The sequence below is a fragment of the Gambusia affinis genome, linkage group LG01 (assembly GCF_019740435.1).
Source record: "Gambusia affinis linkage group LG01, SWU_Gaff_1.0, whole genome shotgun sequence".
In the NCBI taxonomy this organism is placed as follows: Eukaryota; Metazoa; Chordata; class Actinopteri; order Cyprinodontiformes; family Poeciliidae; genus Gambusia; species Gambusia affinis.
In genome coordinates, this window is record NC_057868.1 from 17,764,193 (window position 1) to 17,783,921 (window position 19,729).

Consider the following 19,729-nt stretch of genomic DNA (forward strand, 5'->3'; position numbering starts at 1 on the left):
TGGGAGATTCCCCAACACGCAGTCGCATGGAATACTGAGAAACTCTTGTAGAAAAACTAAAATTTTCTCAAAGGCAGTATGGAAAACTTCTCAGATTTTACAGAGATGGGCAGCAGGTTATGTTGACAACAAACACAACGAAGTTGGACCCAAACACACTAGTTTGTCTCAAGCTTGTTGCAAGCACTGACATTTTTCTGCCCCTCAGTTAATTGACTGTGTTGCGTGGTGCCGTTATAGCTCCACCCTGTTCATACCATCATCATATGGAGCTACAACTGAAGGGGGTTCACCACCATTTCATGACCTGAAAGAGCACACAGTGTGTGGTTCTCACTGCGTCAGCTTGTATGACACTAGAGATAAAATGAATATAGTTATAGTTTTGTACTTATTGTGGCAGGATAATCTAAAGTTCCCTTAAGGACTCATTTCCATTTCATCATAGTTGAGATGTTTGATCATGTGTTCCTCTTTTGCATGTGTTGTTTTTTTTTTCTCTAACTGTTGTGGACTGCGTTACTGTCAGACATTTTTCCCTTGCACACATCTAATCTAAATTACGTTATTTTGGAAATTTATAGTTTCATTAAGACTTGGAAAACCTAAGTTTTGCTGCCATTTTCTTTTTATAAATTGTTAATGGTCTGGTATTCATTTTAACTTTTAATATAGGCCTTTTATCCCCATGATTGCAAGCTGCATGCTCTTATCTTGTAGTGAATGGGGGAGCAAAAAAAGGGGACTACGAAGGGCAGCTGTTTTCTTTTTCATTTGTAGGGTCTATTCATTATTTTATTGAACCATTTTTGGTTTCAAAAATGATCTTTTGCATGCACTAATAGATCTGCAATAAATATCTTCCAATAGGATTGATGTTGGCCAAATAAATGCGCCTCGTGATTTACAAGTGAAAACGGAAAGTTTTCTTTTTTGACCACATGGGGGCAGCGTTGCTGTGTTTCAGCTGCTCTGCACCTCCGGCGGCTGCGTCCTTCCGTTCAGGTGAGTCTGGAGTTTACCTGCTGCTGCAGGTCGAGTCCCGGGAAACCTCTAAAGCCAAAGCTCCGAGTCTCCGGGCCGCACGACGACGCGAGGGGGATTAAAGGTTCAGCTTAAAGCAGAGGAGAATCGTCTGTTTTAGTCCGAGGTCAGCGTGGGAACAGCTGGCACACGGCGTGGACGCGGGGAGTTGCTGTCGTGTCTTGCGTAAAATGCGCGCTGGAGAGGGAGGCGAGGGACGGTGAGAGCCGAGGGAAAGCGGAGCGCTTCGTGAAAGAAGAGGAGAGGAACTGTTGATGTTTTTTTTTTTTTTTGTTTGTTTGTTTGTTTGTTTTTCCTTTCCTCGGATTGGTTGTTGAGGGAACACTAGCGGGATCTCCACGCCAGGTTTCTGCTGGAAACGACCCGCTTTCAAAGTCTTCACCGGAGCTTTTCCGGTGAACTCCGACGCATCGCTGGCTCCTGAAACAGGTACGGAATGCTTTGCGGCGAACTTTAAACGCCGCTTGTGTGGTGCATGTAAACAGTGCGCAGGTGTTGCTTTTGGGCACGAATGGCAATTAATTGGCGCGGAATGTGGATTTGGAGGAATGGGTCAGTGCTGCGCTTCAGCTTGGCGCACCGAAGCTGAGTCACCGCGTGTTCCAAACCGGATGAGGAGACGGAGAATGAATATCTTTCTCTGGGTTTTGTCCCACTTTCCACTTTCTTTGGCACGTATTTTCCTATTTTAAAAAAGGAATGCTCCTTCAGGAAGCTAAAGTCTCTTCATAAAGTATTCATGGATAAGAGCGTTCAGGTATATGTGCCAAATGTTTTATCAAGCACAAATCTGAAAAGTATGGTGTGCATTTGGAACTCCCCCACCTTCAAGTCTACCTGTATGGAGTGCAGTTTGAGAAAAGTAGTAAAAACAAAAATGAATAAAAAATTGACAGCAATAATTTGATTTATTAAGCCTGGAATAGAAAAAAAAATGAGGGAGTTCAAAGTTCAAGTTTGGAAAATACTTAGTCTATACTATATATTTAGTTTGAAAGCTAAATATTTAGCTCAGACTTAAAACATTTAGTTTGGAACTAAATATGTGGCTTCCTAACTAAATATTTAATTTAAAAGCTAAATATTTAGCTTGTGAATTAAATATTTAGTTTGGAACTTTGACAATTATAACTGTATGAATAGAAGTGAGTGAGACAGACTGGTGACCTGTCCAGGGTGATCCCGCCTCTCCTCCCGGAACGTAGCTGGAGATAGACACCAGCAACCCTCCTGACCCCATTAGGGTGAACAGAAAATGGATGGATGGATGGAATAGAAGGTGAAGATATGGCATTGAAAAATGAACTCCCACATTTTCTTCCTCTATGACAGGCAAACTAAACCATATTATAGCTGTTAATTGTTTACTCCCCATACAGCTGTGTGTAATTTAATCACAGTCTGACGGGGACTGAACTGCCAACCAGTGTTGGTTTTGACTGCAGTTTGATTTAGTTTAATTCAGACTCTAGAATTAAATGTAGCACTGCTGAAACAGTCATTCAGATTAATTGATTGTTGAAGTTATGAAGTAAATTTGTAATCAAATAATTCTTAGCTGGAGTGTACAAACTCTAACACATGTGATCTGCTAAAATAACACAAATAATCAAGTCAAAACCCTAGAAAAAAATACATACATGTCCATTTAAGATGGAAAAAAAATCTTTGAAAATATTTTCCACCCAGAAATCCCAAAGCGGCTTAGGTTTTAGCTTCCCATGGGACACAGTCATACCTGTGGAAACTTTGGAGGAGCTGCATATGTTCTCAGCTCAGATCAGAGAAACTGTCGTTATGACAACTGTAAGTTTTGCACTAAAGAAATCTGGTCTTTATGGAAGAGTTATGAGGAAAAAAACCTTAAGATTTACCAGTCAGCATTACAAACGAGTCATGTAGCCATTTGTCCCTGAAGTCAGATGAGAAAAAGATTGAACCTTCTGGCCTGCATGCAGAGCAGCGTGGATGGATGGTTAGAATAGTGATCTGTTTGGATGCCATCTCCAACAAAACCTGTCTACCATCAGTAGTTCAGCTGTCTGGGTTGCAGCAGCAGCAGCAGCAGTTTGCTCTTTGCCTCAGGATTAGGTAAAAGCCTTCTTCCGGTTTTGCTTTTTAATTGAGTGCAAAGCTTTTTATTATATTCACAGAAAATCCATCCAGCTGTTTGGTGACACGGATCTTTTCCACAAAATCTCTAACCCGCCGGCCAACATCTGGATGTTTTACCACCGTCGCTGGAGTTTAGTCTGTCCTCAGTTTGGATTGTGAGAATTCTGTTTCTTCCTCTTTTTCTTTTTCTTTTTTAATTTTTTTATTTTATTAATTCCTTTGAATTACTCCTCAGATCTCTCTCTCTCCTTACGTTTCCCATCTGGGCCCTGATGATGACTCCTGAGGTGCTGTGGGTTCATTTTTTGTTATGAGGATTACAGCTGACATGCAGTGTCTGTGTCTGTCTCCTTGGATACGGCAGGGACCCGTAGTGGTGCTGTGGGCCAGCAGAATCCCACCTCCACCTGGTTCTCAGCAGTCTACTCTTGCTTTCTCTTACATTAGTGGTCTTGGTTCTATGAGGAGGATGAAGCATTCAGTTCTTATAGTTTTTGTTGATCTTTCATTGGATTTGTGCTGCAGGAACAGAGGAACAGATATTTGTTGTTACTTCACTCTGGATATGCTGTCTCGGGTTTTTGAAAAATTTAGGCTAATATTAGCATTTTGGCTATTTTTTAACATATACAGTAATTTTAACATACTGAATTGAATAAGTCCATGTTGCTCCATATGCTTGTGACTCTCCACATGCTATTGAGTACATTATAGTTTACTTTAGCTTTGATGCTAATGTTTAGCATCAGAACTCTGGTTCCGGCCGACAGGCACACTTTGGCAGGGCCCGTTTAAATTTCTTCAGAAATTTTGTAGTTATTATTATTGTAGTTGTTGTAAATATTTTGTCTGTAGTCACTAAGTTTAAGTACATAATATTGGTGGAGTTAAGTTCCAGGACACCAGACCTTGAGATCTGGAGTTTGACACCACTGCCCTGATGCATTCTGGATCTTGTTGTTTTAATCAATGTTTTCTGGTCTGACATGCTGCCTGCCACAGGATGTTTCATACTGTTATGCATCAATCAATTAGTAAGATTAGTAAGGTGAGTGTATTGACTGACATGGTGTAGTCTCTCTTGTTTCATGTACAGTGATGCCACTCTAAAATTCCACTCTAAAATGTTGGTTATTCACTTTGAATTCATTTTCTTAATTTTTATCAACAGACACAAAGTAAGAAGTCCTGTAAGGTTAACAGCCAAAAGACACTGAAATAAATGATCTTAATTCCAGCCGATGTTTGAAATCCACTTACTCAAATTAAGTTAAGTCAATTCTAACTAACTGTGATTAGAAAGTGAACAATGAGAAGTGGTTTGTTGTTGAGGTGTGTACTAAAATGTTACTAACATTGTCTTGTTTGAAGTCTTTGTTTTTGTGACCAATGAACTCCAAGTCCAGGTCTGGATCTCCAGTCAGTATAGACTGTTAATAATCTACGCCATCTGATGTAGGTGGAGTTTTCACTTCTTTTACTGATGCATCAAAGAGATCATCAACTCTCTTTACGATTCTGTTCCTTAACTGCCACTAACTCATAGCTTCAACTCATAGGTTGATTTTTGGCCAAATGCATGGATGTTTTTTTTTTTGCAGGTCCCTCAAATGCAGGCAGATTGATGTGGAAAAGCTCATATTCCTCACTGTTTTCTTGCAGTGTGTCATTACTTGGACTTAGAAGTTGCCAGTTTTGGTGCAGACGATTGATGGACTGAAGTGTGTTTTGTGTCTCTCATGATGAATGAGCCTCCTGTACTCTGCGGGACAGAAGCAGAGTGTGAACGTGAAATGTCTTTAGCTGTAATTAGAGTAGCTTGTGGAGGACAGATAAGTTGGCTGTCGCACTCATCCAGAGAACGGGGTCCTGGTTCTCTCAGAGACATTAAACCGGACAGAGGAGTTGTGGAATTTAGCCAATATTCTCATCAGGGGATTAAGAGGGCTGTTTACTGAAGACAGTTTGGACACTCAGCCGCCAGCGATGGGAACTTGTAATCCTGAGGGAAATGTCAGAGCAGGAGGAAGTAATAAAGTAGCATGTTGAGGGACAGGAAAATAATTTTTACGCACTTCAAGCTGACAACAGGATAATGAGTGTTTTATTAGGAAGTGTTTGACATGTTTCATTTCACTTGCAGCATATAGGCCTAGTCGAAGCAGGAAGTGACCACCTGTTGCGGTTTTATGTACTATTTGCGTTTCCTAAACACTCTAAATGAGATACTGCAGTAGCTAAGTCACTGATTCTGTTAAAATTAAACGTTTGCAACAACAGAGACTGAGATTCCAAAAAGAGGATTTTAAAAAAGACTTAAACCAAGAGTCAGTTAGAGAAGAAAATGCCAAATCTGGATTGGCTTGTGAAAACATGTCAGTCAGTTTTTACCAGCATAGTGCTACTGTGTGAAGTTCTAATCGGTAATGGTACACCTGTAGCTGGCTGGTATCTTTTACAGTATGTCCTGAAAAATGTAACTATATCCTCAGCAATTTTAAAGGGGCAATATAATGTAAAGTCAACTTTTTTTACCTCATGTTGTTATTCCCTTGTCAAAAACATACCTGGAGTGGTGTTTGGTTCTTTCATACATGTTTTAGAAATCCTTTAATCTCCCATGGCAACCATCCAGCTGTGCAAAACGCCTGGGTCGCATTTGGTACATAAAGTATTTTGTAACAACTGAAGGTAACATAGTTACTTATGTTATGAAATGTGTCTGTAGAATACATAACACTGCCCCTTTTAATAATAAAATTACATATTCAATTTCTGATTTTAATTGATTTTTTTCTCTCACTTTGTTCCTTTAAATCTTTTAGAAATGAGAATGCATTTTTTAAAAGCTCTTTCTTCAACCCTCTCCAAAAACAGAAAATTTGATTAATGGCTAAAATCGATGTATCACCCAGCCCTAATACACAGAGAGGCTGTAAAGACAGTCACTCAAAATTTGAGAAAATATGTGAATGTTACAGAAGCTGGATGTTCTAACAGAAGAGGTAGAAAGAGAAAACAGAGTCTGGTCAGGAAGGCCCACTGCAGAAACGGGACTGTTTATGTTCCACAAGTGCTCAAAAAAATCTCCCTGTTCTTTACATGTCTCTACTAAAGAGTAAAGACATACCTGGAGTGGTGTTTGGTTCTTTCATTTGTTAAAGACACCTTAAAGCCTGTCCAAAACCTGAAGCCATGTGGGACAAACAGGAAACAACTATGAAGTTTGGGATACAGCTCTTAATTTTCCTTTAACGCCACAACAAGACCACGTCTTTGGCGTCCACTCGTTCCGGGGTTTACTGTTCCCCATGTAGAGGTAGAGTTTTTGTGAAGTTGGATAAAGTGTGTGAAAAATAACCAGCTAGTTTTTGGGGAAAAAAACCCCAACATCTTCATAGGGTTTGTCTGAAAGCTGGTGATGGATAGAGATTTAGTTTTTCCTCATCGCAGGCAGTCCAAGCACACGTACAACTCAACAGGCTCCACAGCAGGAGGATAAGGCGTGTTAATTAGAATGGCTCAGTTAAGATTCACTCAAGAATATTTTCATTGCTCAGACAAACAGTAACTGCCTTGTTGTTTAATTGCCGTTTATTATTTGCATTGCTTCCCCTCATTAGGCGCTCTAACCTGGAGCTGCTGCTGGGACTGTGATTGTAGAGAAGCGTAGGACAGCGGTGATCTCACCAACATGGAATTGTTCTGTCCCAGGGGTGTAGCGAGAACACGGAGAGGTCCGCATGTAGGTAAAACAAATCATTTCTTTTCCGAGGAAGCAGCCGTGTGTTTAGAATAACAAGCATGAGAACAGCATCTCAGATTGTCACTGGCTTACTGTAAACACAAACATGGCAACGCCAGCTGAAGTTAAGTCACAGAAATGCATATTTTTGTGTTCTGCCCTAAAGAATTGACTTGGACTTGCCTTTCAGAGACTCCTGTGTTGTGCACACAAATTGTTACATTTGGACAACATATATTTCATGGCTTGTGTAAAGTCAGATCTTTTCTTGTCTCCTTTGGTGATTCTCCAAATGCCAGAGTTATCAACAAATCACCTTTATCATATTTCATTCAAATAATAATAATAAAAAAACTTTATTAATCCCAGAGGGGAATTAAAGGAATTAAATATTCCCCCCTGGAAATGATGAAACTTGTGTTTTATAATTTTCTTCAGAGTTAAGATAGATGCTAATGGCTGTGGGCAGGAGGGAACTCCTGTAGCAGTCTGTGTTACAGCTACAGGATGCTCAGGAGAAAAATTGTCTTTTAATATATGTAAATATTTTTTAAAAAGCATCATATTAAAGTTTTAACACTTGAGCTCTAGATTAGCTTTACTAAAGTTTTTTCAGTTGATAACTTTCCCAGCAAATAATAATGTTAATTTGTTTTTCCAGGTAGTGACACTGCACTTTGAAGCTCAGTTTGTCTTCTAGTGTTCAAGAGAACTCATGGTTAACATCACTGTGATCTGTATTTTCCAGGCACATGATGTCATTTTATAGCACAATGAAGGAACTATGTTACCTTCAGAACTTATAAAACTGGAATTTGACATCACAATTTAACACCTTGAAATTGGGTCTCTAAAATCTTCTGCTCTTTCTGAAGATCCACCTTCAGGAACTCATCACATGTCTCCTATTAACCCTTTAGCAGCATTTTTACCAGCGTTGCACTGAGAAGTAGCTCATGAAAAGAGCTCAGCTGATGTGGTGTTCCACCACCTGTTTGCTAATTGCTGCAGGCTAGTCTGAAGGAACTGAGTGGAGGAGGGTTGCTCTACCCCACAACGTTTTTGGAGAACTCCTTAGAGGCTGATAAGCTGCTCCAACTTCTTTCTGAAGGCCTGAAAACGGTTTGAATCAAACCGTCTCCAGACGACCAAAGTAAATATCTCAGGTTTTAACAGAGCAAACCTTCATCAAAATCTTCATTCAACTGTGTGTGATTTGAGTCATTTTAATTTGGACTAAATGTGGCATTGATGAGGGATAAATTATTATCCCTCATCATAAATTGCATTATTATTATATTTTACAGAAATTTACAAAAGGTTTTTGCTTCACTTTTAATTATTTATTTTACTAGATGTTTTGTCAGGTTTGCTAAATGTTCTGAAATGTTCCTTATGGTGCCTTAATTTTTTCACCCGACTGTTGATGCATATCAGTCAATCAGTGCTGCTGATTAATTTGCAACAAGCAACGCAGTGACTTCCATACTTCAACTTTTTCATAAGATAAATACAGTCATCAGCCAGTTAGGGCAGAAAGACGCCTCCATTGTCATTTCATAAAGCTGTGTAGATCCATGCTTCTAGTTGTGTTCATAAGTACTTTTTGATTTGACTAGACCTTTGCAAAGGTCTGGCGCATTACTCTGCTGCAGTCAAGAGTCTGCAAAAAAGGAAAAACAAAAAAAACCAGAGGCAGACTTCCAGTTTCCTCTCTGGTAACAGCAGCACAACAAAACAAAACACATACAGAAAAGAAGAATGAAATCTCCATGGTAATTATAACAAGTCATTTCGATTACATACTGATTAGATGTTATAGATCTCCCGATGGAGGTGGTAGTTGGGTAACTAATAGGCCGGGGAGACGGAAAAACAAGCTTTTGATATTTTATTGCAGCCAGGAGCAGAATGTGTAGGAAGGTTTAATCGAGTAATCAGTGTTATGGTTTAAAGTATTAGCGCAGCATTAGAAGATCCCAGCTCAGCAGAAACTGAACCATTTGGGTGTTTTTCTTTTTTTTCTTCTTTATGATTGATTCCATTTTTATGTCTGCCAGAAGCACAGCCTCACGCTGTGGGAATTAGACCTCCGTGTGATTGCTGTGACTGCCACCACATGGAGCTGTAGATGTGATTGTAGGCTTGCCAGAGGCACTGAGAGACACATACTCACAGAACGTCACTGCTGCTCGATTGCTGCCACCCCACTCACGACGTGGTGGTCCAGGGAAGCGTTCAGAGGTCACACAGAAACTCTTGTTGCGGCCTTAGACTGCAGGGTTTCCCCCAGAAAACAGGGTGAGCCCAGTGGCAGGGTTACTAGGACAGTCCATCGATTTTTGAGTTCAAACATTTTGCAGAGGTGCATGAACAGGCATTACAACTTGGAACTGAACCTAACCTAATGTTGTTTTATCCAATGCACCCACAGTGTTCAGGCGCCTGTCTCTCTTCATTGTTTGAAGTGTTTGTTTGTGTGTTTGTTCCTTAGATGGCTTATTCTGAAATGTGAATTTCCCTCTGAGATTAATAAAGTATATTCATTCAGTCATTGGAAATAATAGTGTCTGAGGCCAACATGCAGCTGAGAGGATGGTGTAATTGGTGTGCACGACCTCGCACCCAGTTCAATGCATTAACTGTAAACCCAGGTTAATTTGTCTCTACTGTTATGTTTGGTGTATATTAGAAAGGTAGAGAGGAGAATGCAGAAGCCGTAAGTCACTGCAGAACAGTTGAAGAGGAAAGACAGAAGCAGTTTGGCTTTCAGCATGGCAGCCATTGTGTGTGCATCCAGCGAAGTGCACCCTTCATCAGATTTGTGAAGCTTGAAGAAGGATCCATGTTACCGCCTCGCTGTACCTCTGTTCTTGTTCTCACTTATCAAACTGCACATTGCTGCTGCTGCTGCTGCTGCTGCTGCCCCCCTACAGGTATTATTGTGAGCCAGGAGGAAGGAGGCAACAGCTGCTGTTTGACTTTGTTGAATTAAAGCCTCAGTTGCATTAATGCTTTTATGAGAGCACCTGTGGCCTTTGCAGTCGTATGCCAAGATTTACACACAGTTTATTTTGGCCTATATAAAGTCACAGGGTGGGAGGGGGACATACCCACTCGAATTTTATAAAGTTCTGAAAATCTGATCCATGATTTAGCCTTAAAATTAAGTGACAAGTATCATCTTGTTTTGTTTTTTTTTCTCCTCCATTTTTTCTCATCCATTGTTGCTTCTTTCTAACCGATTCTGCCTTTATGTTCTTTGATTTTGGCTTTTAATGTTATTTTGCAAATGATGTGCAGAGTTAACTATCCATGCCAGACATGTTTCAAATGATTCATAGCCCTGGCAGATTTGAAGTTAAAAATTCAGCATGCTGTGTGAACCAGGAAGTCTACTGAAATGTTAATTCACGGCTGTAGGCAGAGGAAAGGATTTAGCTGCTCAACCTCTAGTGGCCAACTAAGCAAGGCTAACTTACTCTTTGGTTACCTAACAACAACCTAGTAGTGAGTAACTTGTGCAGCAGCAGTTTCATGTTTTGCCGCTGTGTCTCATAGGCTAACTGTTTAAAAATAAAAAGATTGTTGTGGAGTGAAGAGAGGAAATGGGTAGACTAGCATGAGATGAAGATGTGGAGGTAGGGGTAAAGGTCACACCACCAGCTTGGCAGCATTTCAAATATTTAGAACCGAAACTAATCAATCATTGATACTGACTGATCTTAAACACTCATATCATGATGCATTTTTTTAGCCGCATTGTCCAGCCATATGATGGCATCACCCCGGACATTAATGCAGAATATTTTCTCTCTTGCCTAGGACTTGATGGTCATGATATGCTAACAGCAATGTGCTTCAGTCAGAGGACTCTTCAGATTGACTGGAAGACTGACTGCTCATGCAGATTCTTCCTGCTCACAGCATTACCATCCCAGTATAAAGATACTTGGATGATATAAGTTACAACATTTAATAGTTTTATTTTTTATTGAAAGATTACTTTAAACCATAATGTGCCAGCAAAATGAATAATCATCGGCTTAACTGTGTGGTGTACTTTATTTTTAATTTTTAATCATCTCTTTTAGTCATCATGTAGTCCTTTCTTTGCTCTGGTTCTCATCATCTAATTCCACCGTCATCCACTGGACAAAAATAGAGAAAAAATGGTTTTCCCTGTGTTTCTTCTTCTTCTTTTTTTCACCTCCCCCCCTCCCCCCCCACCTTCCGCTCGCTGCTCTTTCCCTCTCTTTGTGGCTTCCTCTTTTAACTCGGTCTTCCATCCCCTCCATTTAAGGGAGACGACGGTGTCATTTGGGAAAACTGCATGGCTGGGTGGAAAGCTTTAGCTGAATGGCCCAGCAGACTCCTCTGTGTGGCTCATGCTGGGAAAGGAAGGGAGGAGAAGCAGAGGGCAGTGGTGCAGATGAACAGATATGGACGGAGCAACAGAATGAGTAAAGAGGACACCGTGTCCATGTGAATGAGTGGACGGGGGGACGATTTACAGTTTTCTCTGCTACACTTTGACCAGCTTGCTGACCTGTTAGGGATGCATTGATTGCAGTTTTCTGGCCGATTACCGATTAGTGATCTATAAAAAGCCTGACCTGTTGATTCCAACTTTGGCCGATACCCATGAAGAAAAGTTGTCGTGAAGTGACAAAATGCAGAGAAGCAACACTGGAAGCCGAAAGAAGAGGAATAAAAACTTTATTTATTTTAATTTTTTTTAGATTCTTTCTAATAATTCTTTTATGTTTTTAGATTTTGGCTTTTTAATGTTATTTTAACAAATCTTTGGGAGGAATAAACTAGAAATCTATTTAACAAGTTGCTTTCCTGGTTAGAATTTGACATGCCGGTCCTTGAGGAGAGGACGTCCCCACAGGGGCCCACTGTTCATGCTGGGATCCTGGAGAGGAGCATCTTTGCTCTGGCTAGCTCTGACTGAACTCAGACTGGATAAGGATCGTCTTTTGATTCCAGTAGCTGATGGAGGTATGTAGTAAATAAACTGGTGTATTTCTAAGTTCAGTCACTGATTTGCCTCGGAGGTTTTTCTGCTCTGCATACATTTATCTCAGACGTCAGATTTATAATCTCGCCCTCCAAACAACCCTCTCTGTGAAAAACACTGAGGAGTCTTTATGAAGCATGTCACATAGCAGGTCAAGTCTGAAGCAGCCTGTACTTATGTTCAGTTTGTGCTGTACATCATTTCCCTGCCTCACAGCTTGGTGAATAAACCACCAGCTGCCAGCGGTTGCTCCTGGTTCTCTGCTGCCCTTTACAGTTAGCATGACCTCCGATGACAGTGGGTAAACTGTTTTTTTGTAACGGTAAATTCTTTCTCCGCCATTAGCATATTTAGCATTTAGCACTGGCTGTTTGTTGTTGGGAGTGGTGTATTTCCTCTGACAGTAATAGTAGGTCAGGGAGGAGGTGGAGCAGGTTGATGTTTTGGCAGATTATCTGTCTCATAGCAAACTGTCACAACATGGTTATAGTTTTAACAAATATGGGAAAAAGAAAATATTTTACTGCAGATGTAGTGGATAAGATAAACATTTGTAAACTGCATTTTGGAGTTCCTCAGTTTATATTTGTCTCATAAAATACGTTCAGCACATCACCTGTTAAGATGATGATGGTATTTTCCACTAATCACAAGGTTACCAAACTTCACCTCCATGGTTTCACTCCTCTTCTCACGATAAGTCCTGTCAGTTATTTTCTCATCTTCGAAGTCAGTTTGTCCACCTCCGTGGCACCGCTGTGTTCTCAGAAAACAGCAGCAGCGATACCAGCTGTCAACATCACTTTGGTCAACTTGTGCAGAATATCACATCACTCAATACTCACCACAGGGTGAGAGTATGAAACAGCCAGGCCTTCGGCGTGAGTTATATTCACATTTGCACAGAGGCTGTTGTGAAGTGGAAGCTAATGGGTGTCCAGTGTGATGAGAAATGGGGAAAAATCAAACACTTTTTCCTCTCCAAACCAAAGGGTTCGTGTTTTTGCTAGATCTGGGAAACAGAGAGATCGATGAATCCGTGCCCTCAAAGACGTAGGACATCAACAGAAAGTCGAAGCTCCTGGTTTTCTTTAAACCAGTGAATCTTTTATGTTCTCAAGTTTGTTTGATTACAGTGCAAAACCCTGCAGTGTTTTCTGCGTACACTGCTGCCTCACTACAGAAACAACCTTGAGTTGCTGTTGCATTTCGAAGGTCACACAGTCCCTTCTATTTACCCCCCCCAAAAAAGCTGCAACTACAGAAGAAACTCACAAAAGAATTCACACTTCTTGAACTTTTCTCATTGTACTTCACTGGGATTTGTAAAAGATCAATATAAAATAATGTTAAAATGGAGAGACTCAGACAGAGAAAAGCAGCGATTAAAAAGGTTTATTGACAGACCTGAATTTAAAGTTCTTTGGCCCTTAGGCCCCGGCTGAGGACATCGAGCTGTGAATTGCAATAAGCCCGGATGAGCATTCTTGATGTGGGTTAGGAATGTCATCCCCCCCGGGACCCGACAGTGATGGTGGAGGTCGGAGAAGGATGCGAGCCTGAAGAATCGGGCGAGTGAAGGTGGAGAAGGAGTGGAGGAGGATTGAGAGCAGCTGGAAAGTGGAAGATGCCATGAATGGAGGTCCTTATCAACTGGGCCTTGGTCGGTGATTGGACGTGATGAGGCTTGGTACAGCGTTGATAGGTCGGCGATGATAAGCGGGACGCACCGATTGGATGATGCAGGTGGGGCTAAAGACTCTTCCAGTTTGAATTTGCGCCTAGGCTTCATTACTACTGGTTGTCAATGTAAGGAAAGGGATCCATGTGTATCCTTTATCAGATACAATTCTGAATAGTGTGGCATGCTCATTATACTAGTTTCTTCTGAGTGAAACACTGGTTAAAAAAAAAAAAAAAAAAAAAAGGTTAAAGGATTAATATCAGAGCCATGTTGTGACGACTTCCTGAAAGCGGCGTTTCAGAAAGAGCAGGAGTTTTTAAAGAGACAGAGGCCCAATTTCAAGGTGTTAAATTACAAAATCAAATTTCTTTTATGTCACATTTGATATACAGTACAGACCAAAAGTTTGGACACAGTTGTGTCCAAACTTTTGGTCTGTACTGTATATAAAGCTGAAGGTAACCTAGTTACCTGGCTAATAAAAAGGTGCCATGTGCCTGAAAAGTACTTGGTACTTAAGGCCGATCCAACAGCTTTACATTTTCTCCAAGGAATTTCAGCTACATTTGTAGACAAACACATAACAGAAAACATAATCAAACATTACAGTATTTGATATTTATACAATATTTTTAATTGACAGAGTTTAAAAGTACAGTTTTAACTACATGAATCCCTCTAACTGAAGTATAATTGTTTTTAATATTCATCCTGACATTTATTTCTTTATATAAATCCCTTAAGTCAGGGTAATTGACAGAAAAGTAGCAAAAGATATCCAGCTAAGCACTCCACAGGGACAAGGAAGTTAGTTGGAGTCAAAGGAAGATGAGGTACAGACAGAGCAGTTCTGGAAGAAAATGTATTAATTTCTGAAAGGGCATATTTGTCTAAAATAAAAATAAAAAATCCTTTTCCAAGGCCAACATTTTCTTTAAAAGTCCAATACTAATTTGATTGGTTTTCTTTAAACCAGTGAATCTTTTATGTTCCTCAAGTTTGTTTGATTTTATATATTGAATATTCTCTCAGATATCAACTTTTGATATTGATCACACATCTACTGCAATGTTTTATTGATCTATTGTCCTAATACATATGATCTATAACACAATCAAGGTTCAGGACAGATTCCAGTACCTGCATGTTGCCTATAACCACCAACTTGTTTCTTTTAAAGTATAGACTAATTGAATTTATTAGTCCCATTTACATACCTTTTTGCCTATTTGTTTTCCACACCATTCCACTCCAGTCGATCCAGGAAGAGGCAGAAGAAAAACGTCCCACACATTAGGATAGGATTAATCTTCCTAAATCTGGAAGATTAAATGGCACAAAGACAAACGAGCACCACAACAGAGAGTGTGTTGTAGACACAGGATACTACTGACGTCGTTGTCTATCAGTTTGATACTTCGGCGGCCTTTGGTGGCAGTGATGTCACGCAGGCTGTCTCCGTGGAGACGGTTAGTGGAGCGATTGATTGGACAGTTAACCTCGGGGGCATGTGCGCCAACCAGGCTCGCTGTTCCTCTTAGAGGGACTGATGGGAAATGTGCGCCGGACAGAAACGCTTTCATTTGGTCGACAGGCTGCGTTTATATAATTCCCATGCAAACACATTTTTCTTGGCTCCTCTGTGCCTCATTGACTCTGACTGTTGTTGCTCTCCCTCCACTTTGTCTTTCTGTCTAGCTCAGGCTTTGCTTTTTCTGCTTCCTTTTCGTTCTATCACATCTACTTCTAACGACTCCGTATCTGCGTAGTCCTTTAGTTCTTCATCGGCTTATTTTTGTGCCTTACTTTATGCAAATTGCATTCTGCCTTCAGACTCAATTTGAAATGCCCTCCCATATTCTCGCCACTCTGTGTCTTAAATGTCCCGTCTGATTCTTACATATGTAAGCCTCAGCTGCACGTGTGCATATTTCCATACACCTTTTTTTACACTCCAATTGTTGGACGGTCCTCCTTTGAATGTCCACTGTTATGGTTGTTTGTTCTCTGACTAGCAGTGACTCAGGGTTAAGGAACAGGGCCAGTGAGTCAGAGGTCATTCACAGCTAAACATGCTGTAATGCTTTGATGGTTGAATTGATTGTACAATTCAGTGAAAATAAATGTTTCCAAATATTGAACAATTGAAGTTGGACTATAAAGACATTTCATTGCTGGCAAATAGATTGTGTCCCCCTCTCTCATCAACAGTTATTTTGGCCTAACGTTCATTGCATTCTGAAGGCTTTTTAGATATTTTAATCTATATTTTAAACAGCCTGGGCCCCGCCGGACCTCAAGAAAATTTTTTTTCTAGAAACTCCGCTGGCCAGCAGCAATCCTTGAGTGATAAAAAAAAAAAAAAAACTTGGCAAATATCAGGAATTGGAGCCTTATGATCTGTTGCTACCTTTATGAAATATTGTGTTTTTGTTAACTATTATTACACGACTCCTCTGAGATACGGACACTTAGAGACTCTGGGATCTAGATTTCCAAATGAAATGCAAAATTTACTGTAATTTGAAGACAGGACTTTGGACCACTGAGCAATAGTCAATTTTCTTTTTTTTAATATCCCAGATAATAAGATTCTGACATAGTTTCTGCTTCAGGGGTTAAAACCAGGAATGTGGCAGTGTTATCTCATGTCTTGGATAACCACCAACTTGTTTCTTTTAAAGTATAGACTAATTGAATTTATTAGTCCCATTTACATACCTTTTTGCCTATTTGTTTTCCACACCATTCCACTCCAGTCGATCCAGGAAGAGGCAGAAGAAAAACGTTCCACACATTAGGATTGGCCTAAATCTGGAAGATTAAATGACACAAAGACAAACGAGCACCACAACAGAGAGTGTGTTGTAGACACAGGATACTACTGACGTCGTCTATCAGTTTGATACTTCGGCGGCCTTTGGTGGCAGTTATGTCACGCAGGCTGTCTCCGTGGAGACGGTTAGTGGAGCGATTGATTGGACAGTTAACCTCGGGGGCATCTGCGCCAACCAGGCTCGCTGTTTCTCTTAGTGGGACTGATGGGAAATGTGCGCCGGAGAGAAACGCTTTCATTTGGTCGACAGGCTGCGTTTATATAATTCCCATGCAAACACATTTTTCTTGGCTCCTCTGTGCCTCATTGACTCTGACTGTTGTTGCTCTCCCTCCACTTTGTCTTTCTGTCTAGCTCAGGCTTTGCTTTTTCTGCTTCCTTTTCGTTCTATCACATCTACTTCTAACGACTCCGTATCTGCGTAGTCCTTTAGTTCTTCATCGGCTTATTTTTGTGCCTTACTTTATGCAAATTGCATTCTGCCTTCAGACTCAATTTGAAATGCCCTCCCATCTTCTCGCCACTAAGTGTCTTAAATGTCCCGTCTGATTCTCACATATGTAAGCCTCAGCTGCACGTGTGCATATTTCCATACACCTTTTTTTACACTCCAATTGTTGGACGGTCCTCCTTTGAATGTCATCATGGGACAATTCATCGTCCTGCAAAATTTGGTACCGTGACCAGCCTAGTGTCACTAAACTGGACTCTTAACTCATGACTTAACTGGCTGCCTCTTTTGTCTTAATTAATTTCGACAAATAACTGTTTAAATCATATGCCAGTTTAAGGAGATTTATGGTTTGTTGCATGTAGAATTTCAAGAAACAGATTCTTTCATTAAGTATATCAGACATAGACATAATTTGTCTTTCAACTGCACATTTACAATGTACATATTGAGCAAAATGTTGTTGCAAGGCTCCAATAGAAATGTATAAAAACATGAAAACTCCAAAAAAAAAAAAAAAGAATCAGCTATTAGAATTAAAAATAATGTTATAACTTTTCTAGCTGAGTCTTACTAGTTTCACTCTGCACACCAGCGTGTTATTACTATAATAAAGAATATCTCTATGGATTTCGGATCATCTATGGCGTTTATCCTGAATTACTATTTGGACAGGGATTGAAACAGTTCTGTTTTTGGGCACACTAGTAAATACAGCTTTACAGTTCAAAACTAATTTCAGAATAAAATCCTGTTTTCCTAATCCCACGGGAGGCTGAGTAAGCATGACTTCTAAACAATACCAACTGTGTTTCCCAAGTGAGACACACACACACTTTGACAGACTGACAGAATTATCACATTATCGCAGCCAGCTGCTGTGAAGTGCTCAGAGATGGCATTAGGTAACCAACACAGCTTCCTTCTGAGGCATTTCCCGCCTCTCATCCTCTCATTTGATCAAACATGTCTCAGATCAAATGCCGTACTGTCTGGATGGAGCAGATATTTCCTCATCAAAATGAGTCTACAGAAGGAAGAAAACACAAACAGAACAGATGCATGACATTTCCAGAAAACGCCGGAGTCCAGGTTATTAAGCAAGCACACTGTTCTCTATTTCACACTGTAATATTTTGGGTTAAGCAGCACTGGGAGCACAAGGTCTCATTAATTCTCTTATGTCTGTAGTGGTGCTAGGGTGTGTGTGTCTTTTTATATGCACATTTGTCTTCTTTTTCTGTGCTCTTGCTTTTGTTGTCTCGTTAGAGTTTCTATTTTAAGCAATAGTTTTTTCCACCTGCACAGAAACAAAACTGAAGATAGTATTTTTGGACCTAAGGAGGATCGATCTAGAGTCAACACACAGCTTCAATTATTACAGCTAGAAACTAGCGATCAAAATAGGTGTGGTGATGGACACAGACCTGAACCTTCAGAGTCATATAAAGACAGTTACAAAGTTGGTCTTCTGTCAACTGAAGGACATTTCCAGGACTGAAGGACTAATTTCCCAGCAGGATCTAGAGAAACTGATCTATTTGTTTGCCTTTGCTGCCATCGATTCCAACATTGTCTTCACAGGTCTGCTAATAGTGCCGCCGTTCTCTCTAAAAATAGGAAGATGAAGCACATCAACCCAGTTCTGAAGTCCTTCCACCGGATGCTTACAGTTCAGAGAACATACTTCTGCTAGCTTATAAATCACTGAATGAAAAATGAAAGATAAATATTTGAGAATATAGTGAGTTTTGGTTAGCGCTCCTAGAAAATGTGAAAGTTTCTAAAAATGATTAAGAAGCTCCAACAACTTTTCTACATTTATTCTCACTATACAGTGACAATTGTATTCAGTAAGGATTTTGTGTTGGGATTGTGAGCAACTCTAGGAATATATAATCATTTCTTTAAATCTCCAAGATCACCGGCTTTGCTACTGTATACATACATGTTGATCAGAAACCAGAGAGTCACTGATCCAATATTAATATCTATATCAGTCCCAATATTGTCTAGGCAACAACATTTCTTTGTTGCTTAGATATGAGCAATAGTAAAATATTTTTAAAAAGAAAAATAAACATGAGGCCTGTTGGTGTAGTAAATGATCACTTTGTTGCACAGATGTCAGTACAGCAGTAGTGTTGACCTGCTGATGTCCCGCCTTGTCTGTGATCAACCTGGAATTGATTTCCTCTGGTGAGCGCATTAGCCAGCTATTCTCCGCGCTGTAGCTGTTAGCTGAAGTCTGCACACCACTTAGCTTCCCTTATCTTCAGCAGCAGGGACATTTTTGACAAATCATGAAGAATGAAAGCTGAAACGACAGGCGCATTTGTCAGTCTAATGTAGTTCATGAAGGATTCATCCTGCTGAGAGCGCAGAGTTTGCCCCACATCAGATGCGGTACATTTCAAATTTTACACACCTCCTTCCATTCATTGAGAGTAATTAAACTAATTTATTGAAGTGGATCCTGCATGCTGTAACAGTGACTGTAAAATGAGCAGCTGGGATTCGGGGGCACGGTTTGAAAATTATGATGATCCTAGAGAGAATTATAAAGTAGGAACATTTAAATTATCAATGAACATCATCAAACTTTCAGAGCAAATCATTTATGCAAGTGAACAGCAAAAGTTGGGAATTAGAATGAACAAGGGCGAACTGTAAAACGCTTTATAGTAAGTTTTTGGTGTTTGTGAGAGAACCTTGCTTTTGGCTTTCTTTTTTGGTAAGAAACATCAGAAGCAGGACTCTTGATGAAATAGCCAAGAGCAAAATTATGGTGAGATTAAATATTCATAGCAAGAGGTGAGGAAAGGAGA

The 19,729-nt window shown here is 40.1% G+C and overlaps 1 protein-coding gene across 1 annotated transcript in view; it reads left to right on the plus strand.

The window, feature by feature from the left end:
* Positions 1-952: 952 nt before the first annotated feature.
* LOC122829404 (kelch domain-containing protein 8B-like) overlaps positions 953-19,729 on the plus strand; it is a 147,158-nt gene continuing 128,381 nt past the window's right edge. The window contains exon 1 of the mRNA XM_044113937.1: positions 953-1,473. The gene's annotated coding sequence lies outside the window, so the exon portion shown is untranslated. The remainder of the gene's footprint in view (positions 1,474-19,729) is intronic.